The sequence below is a fragment of the Tasmannia lanceolata genome, unplaced genomic scaffold, assembly GCF_043159265.1.
Source record: "Tasmannia lanceolata isolate RefF3 unplaced genomic scaffold, GAP_Taslan_0.1 ptg000019l, whole genome shotgun sequence".
Lineage (NCBI taxonomy): Eukaryota > Viridiplantae > Streptophyta > Magnoliopsida > Canellales > Winteraceae > Tasmannia > Tasmannia lanceolata.
In genome coordinates this window covers 31,467,501-31,475,000 of record NW_027518696.1, presented here as the reverse complement: position 1 = coordinate 31,475,000, position 7,500 = coordinate 31,467,501, and positions in this window count along the sequence as shown.

The following is a 7,500-nucleotide window of genomic DNA, read 5'->3' as shown; positions in this document are numbered from 1 at the left end:
CATTTTTGCCCGGATAGGCACCGGAATGCTTGGCCTTGGCTTGCCATAGCAGGGCATTGCTGGGTTGGGCTCCCTTGGCCTTCCGGGCGCCTTGGACGCTGTCTTGGGAAGACCATGGGCACAAGGCCATGGCATATAGTGAGGAATGGACCACGGTTGCCAAGGCTAGGCATATAGAGAGGAATGGACCACGGTTGCCAAGGTTGCGCAAGTTTTGGGCATTTTTTGCCCGGATATGCCCAAGTATGCCCCGATAGGCCCGTTACGCCCCGGTATGAACGCGTATGCCCGGATAGACTCGGTATGCCTTGGGATACATGCGTATGCCCCGATAGGCTTGGTACGCTCCGATATGCGCACGTGTGCCCCAGTAGGGCTCGGTATGCCCCGGTATGTACGCGTGTGCCCCGATAGGCCCGGTATGCCCCGATATGCACACGTGTGCCCCAATAGGGGTCGGTATGCCCCGGTAGGTACGCGTGTGCCCCGTAATGCACGTTTCGCTGATCTCCCCGCATGTCCCGCCCCTATATGTAATACTTACTTACTTACTTACTTTCTTTCTTGCTTGCTTGCTTGCTTGCAATGCTTGGGAGTGCCCGGCATGCTCCGCTGCAGAGACCAAGGGCGCAATGACTTGGCACCGCGGATGCCGGGACTCCGGCACTTCCCGTGGCACTGATGGTTGGTTCCAAAGACAAAAGGCCGTGCAAGGCCACCGCACCGCGGATGATTTTGCTCGTGCTGGCGCCGTTGTGTGGCCAAAGAACATGCGCGAATGCTCGTGTCGGAAGGGTTGGTGTCCTGGCCCCGTCGGGTGTCACGAATGCTCGGTTGCGAAGACCATGGGACCAAAGCCATGGCACGTCGGATGATGGCTCCAGCTGGCGACCCGGCACTTTCTGTGGCATTGATGCTCAGTTTCAAAGACAAACATGCGCAGGGCCAGGGGACCGCGGATGACTGCTCGTGCTGGCCTCGTTGGGCGGCATTGATGGTCGGTTGTAAAGAAAATGCGCGATTGCTCGTGTCGGGGACTGGCAAGCCAAGGCCAAGCGAGCCATGGCAACGCGGATGATGGCTCCAGCTGGCGCCCCGGCACTTTCTGTGGCATTGATGCTCGGTTTCAAAGACAAACGTGCGCAGGGCCAGGGGACCGCGGATGACTGCTCGTGCTGGCCCCGTTGGGCGGCATTGATGGTCGGTTGCAAAGAAAATGCGTGATTGCTCGTGTCGGGGCCTGGCAAGCCAAGTGTCACGGACCTTTGGTTTGGGATTGAGGTCCGTGCGGCACTTGCGTTGCCTCACAACAAGCAAGTAAGCCTAACAAAGTTATGAGGATCAAACCTACAAAACAAACACAAATGGAGTGCTAAGTTTCCAAACACACACAAAGCAATAGGGCACACGCGTAGGCAAAATGTTAAGCTTTATTGATGATTCTAGAACAAGTTACAATAGGATCATGCCAAAAGGTCTACAACTCCTAAGGGTCCCCGATCACCCGTTGACTAGAATGGAATCCCTGCTAGGATATGCACTAGCAATGCACCACTCAATGGCCAACCAAGATCTCAGGGTAAAGAGCTTTAGCTACCAACCCCCTTTACCACCAGTGGCGACCAAAGGTGCTATAAACAACGCATTTCCAAGACGCAACGAGACGAGACGAGATGGATTTTAATACCAACTACGTCCTCACTACAAAATGTACATAGGCATGAGCCTTACGTATTACATTGATAGACCAAGTCACGGGCCATAGGCCATGCGAACAGCGCTGGACGAAATGGCCACGTGACACTCCCCCACCCAATCATGTCGACGCCCTCGTCGACATTGCGTCCGTGTAGGTACGTATTTCATCTTCAGTGAGGTGGAGCTTTTCCCTTGGTTCCCAGCTAGCTTCTGAGTCTGGTAGGCCTTTCCACTTGATGAGGTATTCTAGTGTCGGTCTTCGAGAAGTTCCTCGCGGCTTGGTGCGTTCAGCCATGATACCCTCAACTTCAGGTGTGAAGGAAGTTGCGTGTGGTTCCTCTCGAATTGATGTGTTTCTGGTGTCGTCTTCCTTATCGGCTCGATAGGGCGTCAAACAACTGGCATGAAAGACAGGATGGATTCTGAGCCATGAAGGGAGTTGGACCCGGAAGGAGACGTTACCAACACGCTCAATGATGGGAAGGGGTCCTTCATATTTTCGAACCAAGCCTTTATGCACTTTGCGGGTAAACTTGAGCTGGCTAGAGTTCAATTTGACTAACACCAAGTCACCAACTTTGAAGTCATCTGGTCTTCTATCCTGATCTGCCCACTTCTTCATCCTCCTTGAAGCTTTCTCCAGATACGCTCTGGCGATGTCTACATTTGTGTGCCACTCTTTTGTCATATGATAAGCAGGGGGGCTATTGCCGATATAACCAGCAGCGATGGAATGGGGGGTGGAAGGTTGCCGGCCAGTCGCTAGCTCGAAGGGGCTTTGATTAGATGCAGAGCTCTTTTGTAAGTTGTAGCAAAACTGCGCTACATCGAGCAGGTGAACCCAATTTCGTTGGTTGGCGCTAACAAAGTGCCTCAAGTATTCTTCAAGTAGGGCATTGATCCTTTCTGTCTGTCCGTCAGCTTGGGGGTGTAGGCTCGAGGAGAAGTTCAACTTTGTGCCCAACAACTTAAACAATTCGGTCCACAAGCGGCCAGTGAATCTTGGGTCCCTGTCACTGACAATATTCTGAGGAAGGCCCCAATACTTCACAACATGGCGGAAGAATAGTCTAGCTGCCTCTTCTGCACTGCAATATAATGGCGCTGGTATGAAGGTTGCATACTTTGAAAACCTGTCCACGACCACTATGATAGAGCCAAACTCTCCAACTTTGGGTAAGCTCACAATAAAGTCTAGGGAGATACTCTCCCAAGGTCCTTTCGGCACTGGCAACGGGTCTAAGAGGCCCAGGGGCTTGTCCCTTTCCACCTTATCTTGCTGGCAAGTGAGGCACGTCCGAACATACTCTTCCACATCGTCGCTCATTCGGGGCCAGTAGTAATTACGTTCAACCAGGGCGAGAGTGCGATGAATCCCAGGGTGCCCTGCCCACAGAGTATCATGGCACTCTCTCAAAAGCTCCTTCCTTAGGTCACCTGATCGCGGAATGTATATTCGACACCGCTTGGTCAGTAGGAGACCATTTTGGGTCCAAAACCGTCGTGATTTCCCTGCCTTCACAAGCTGCATGATAGTTTGGGCGAATGGATCTTTCTCAAGCCCTTCACGAATACGGTCTTGAAGGTTGCTCTTTATTTGACACATGGAGGCGTTTTCATCCAATTTCAAGGTGGCCAACTCAGCCTTTCGACTGAGTGCGTCGGCTACTTGGTTCGATCGGCCCGGCTTGTATTCTAGAACCATGTCAAATTCTGCAAGGAAATCTTGCCATCGAGCTTGTTTTTGTGACAACTTTCTCTGGGTTTGGAAATAGCTTGTTGCTACATTATCGGTCTTGACAACAAACTTGGAGCCAAGAAGGTAATGTCTCCAAACTCGCAAGCAGTGTACTATTGCGGTCATCTCCTTTTCTTGCACGGTGTACCTTCGTTCAGTGTCATTGAGTTTGCGGCTCTCATAAGCAATCGGGTGCCCTTCTTGCATAAGCACACCGCCAATAGCATAGTCTGAGGCATCAGTCTGAACTTCAAATGGCAATGAATGGTTTGGCAGCTGTAGCACTGGCTCCACCATAACAACATCCTTGAGATTCTGAAAGGCAGTATTACATTTTTCGGACCATAACCACGGGCGATCTTTCTTCAATAAGTCTGTCAAAGGAGCCGCTCGATTTGAGTATCCTGATATGAACCGCCGATAGTAGTTAACAAGCCCGAGGAATGACCGGAGTTCTCCCACCTTGGTTGGAATTTGCCATTCTTGGATGGCACGAACCTTCTCATTGTCCATGCGAATTTCTCCGCCACCCACTTCGTGACCCAAGAACATAATACGCTCCTGAGCAAATGAGCACTTCTCTAGCTTCACATAGAGTTGGTTATTTCTGAGTACCCCAAGGACCTTCTTTAAATGATCGCCGTGTTCTTCGAGAGTGTTGCTATATACCACAATGTCATCGAGGTAGACCACTACAAACTTATCTAGAAACTCATGAAACAACCCATTCATCAAAGTACAAAAGGTTGCAGGGGCATTAGTAAGGCCAAATGGCATCACCAAGAATTCAAATGCACCATACCTTGTTACGCAGGTTGTCTTGGCCTCATCTCCTTCTGCAATTCGCACTTGGTAATAGCCGGATCGCAAATCCAGCTTGGAGAAGTATCTGGCTCCTCCCAGTTGGTCAAACAAGTCAGCAATTAGGGGGATAGGATACTTATTCTTCACAGTCAGCTTGTTGAGGGCCCTGTAGTCAATACACAATCGTAGACTCCCATCATGCTTCTTTTGGAATAGAACTGGGGCACCAAAGGGGGCCTTTGAAGGCCTAAGAAATCCTGCTTCTAGTAGCTCATTGAGTTGCCTCCTAAGCTCTGCTAACTCTGGAGGGGCCATTCTGTAGGGGGCACGGGCTGGGGGTATGCTGCTAGGCTCTAGCTCGATTTTATGGTCCACTGCCCTCCTTGGCGGCAGCTTCTTGGGTAGCTTCTCAGGCATGACGTCTTTAAATTCTTCTATAACATCTTTGATGCTCGGGGGAATGATGATCTCCCCCACCAGTGCCTCTCCCATCTTTAAGGTTGCCACGAAGGTGGGTTCCCCTTTCTTTAAACCCTTCTTCAGTTGAAGGGCCGTCAAGTGTTCGACGTCCTTCCTCTCTTGTCTACTGGCAGGAATCATACAAGGTGCTTCTTCTCCAAACATACATAAGGAGTTTAAGTAGGGCATTGGAACTGCTTTGGCCTGGTTCAAGAATTCTATCCCCAAGATGACACAAAAATCATCTAAGGGTACTGCCATGAGATTGGTTGTTCCAGACCATTCCCCAATCTTGATTGGTACACTCCTTGCTTTCCCAGTGACGGGGCGGGCCTCTGAGTTTACTGCCTTCATTTTCCAGTCATCTTTTTCGAGCTTCAACGCCAAACGTTTTGCCTCTTGTTCCGAGACAAAGTTGTGTGTAGCACCTGTATCGATCATGGCCCGTGTCATCTTTCCATTGATGCATGCTTCAATATACATCAAGCCTTTGGATGGGACTCCCTTAGAAAGAATTTTCTTGGCACCTTGTCCCTTGATAGCACTGCACAGGCTTAGAGCTGTCATCTTGGGTTCCTCCTCATCTTCTTCCTCTTCGTTCTGAGCATGGGGTGAGGAAGTTGAAGCTAGCAAAGCATTGACAGACCCCTTCTTTGGGCAAAACCGAGTGTAGTGTGGACCGGTGCATATGAAGCACGGCCCCTGTGACGCAGGAGTTGGTGCCTCATTGTATTGTCTGGACCCTTCTCTAGGATAGGTTCTCCTATCACCCCCTGAACCCTGGATTCTTCCTTTTGTGCTACTAAAAGACCGATTAGAGGTATTCATGTTGCTGGGAGGCCTGTTGAAGTTGCTAGATGGCTTGTTGTTGAAGTCTTTCTTCCTGTTTGTTGCGTCATCCCCCACATGATCAAACAACTTTTCTGCTTCACTCATTGCCGTAGCAAGGTTCTGAACTCCTCTTCTTCGGAGCTCTGTAGGCTTTAGTCCCTCCATGAATTGAAATAGCTTGTCCTCCTCTGACATGCTCTTTATATCAAGCATGAGAGCCGAAAATTTCTTCACATATTCTCGAATCGACCCGGTTTGTTGAAGGCGCCGTAGGTTCTTTCGGGCAATGAACTCCACATTCTCAGGCATGAATTGTGCCTTAAGTTCTCACTTCATGTCTTCCCAACTGTCAATAATACATCGTCCCGCTTCAATCTCTTCATAACGGGTTCGCCACCACAATTTGGCATCATCACTGAGGTACATGCTGGCCGTAGTGACTTTGGCCTCCTCATCAAGATGTGTTGCACGAAAGAATTGTTCCATATCGAACAAGAAGTTCTGTAACTCCTTAGCATCACGGGCACCGGTGTAGCATCGTGGCTCAGGCACTCGTACCCTGCTACCCTGTCCATCACTGTGACCACCTATGCCATTACCGATGGTCCTCATGAGTAAATTCACCTGGCCAGTGAGGGTCTCAACTTGCTTTCGAAGATCCTCCATTGCGGCCTGATTCAATAACTCAGCAAGAGCATGGACTCGCTCTTCCACCTCTTCTATCATGCCCTTGGTCTCCACACCAAGGCCTTCTGTCAACTCGGCAAGATTAAACTGTTGTTGCTCTACCGCTGTCACCCTTTCCTCAACACCAGCAATCCATTCTGTTGTACCTCGCACCGGTATTGGTTCTTGATCATCACGGACCTGACTAGACTCCGGAGGGAGTATTTGGGTAGCATTCTTCTTCGCCATTTCTGAATGTAGGTAGGAACTTCGGCTCTGATACCAACTGTCACGGACCTTTGGTTTGGGATTGAGGTCCATGCGGCACTTGCGTTGCCTCACAACAAGCAAGTAAGCCTAACAAAGTTATGAGGATCAAACCTACAAAACAAACACAAATGGAGTGCTAAGTTTCCAAACACACACAAAGCAATAGGGCACACGCGTAGGCAAAATGTTAAGCTTTATTGATGATTCTAGAACAAGTTACAATAGGATCATGCCAAAAGGTCTACAACTCCTAAGGGTCCCCGATCACCCGTTGACTAGAATGGAATCCCTGCTAGGATATGCACTAGCAATGCACCACTCAATGGCCAACCAAGATCTCAGGGTAAAGAGCTTTAGCTACCAACCCCCTTTACCACCAGTGGCGACCAAAGGTGCTATAAACAACGCATTTCCAAGACGCAACGAGACGAGACGAGATGGATTTTAATACCAACTACGTCCTCACTACAAAATGTACATAGGCATGAGCCTTACGTATTACATTGATAGACCAAGTCACGGGCCATAGGCCATGCGAACAGCGCTGGACGAAATGGCCACGTGACACAAGGCCAAGCGAGCCATGGCAACGCGGATGATGGCTCCAGCTGGCGCCCCGGCACTTTCTGTGGCATTGATGCTCGGTTTCAAAGAAAAACGTGCGCAGGGCCAGGGGACCGCGGATGACTGCTAGTTCTGGCCCCGTTGGGCGGCATTGATGGTGTGTTGCAGAGAGCATGTGCGATTGCAAGTGTCGGCCGGGTTTGGGTTCCCTTGGGCTTTCGGGCGCCTTGGACGCTGTCTTGCGAAGACCATGGGCACAAGGCCCCGTCCTGGCCCCTTGTTCGATTCGCTCTCGTCTTGCGCTTGCTTCCAAGGTCCTCCATGACCTTCCCCATGGCCTTGCTAGATCCCCCCCATGAAGCATGACCTCTGTCCGTTGATTGGTTTTGAGTGCACACCATGCCCGGCTTGGCACCGTGTTGTCGCGTGAGTGGCATTTGGATCGTGCATGGTGGTGGGCTACCTGCCAA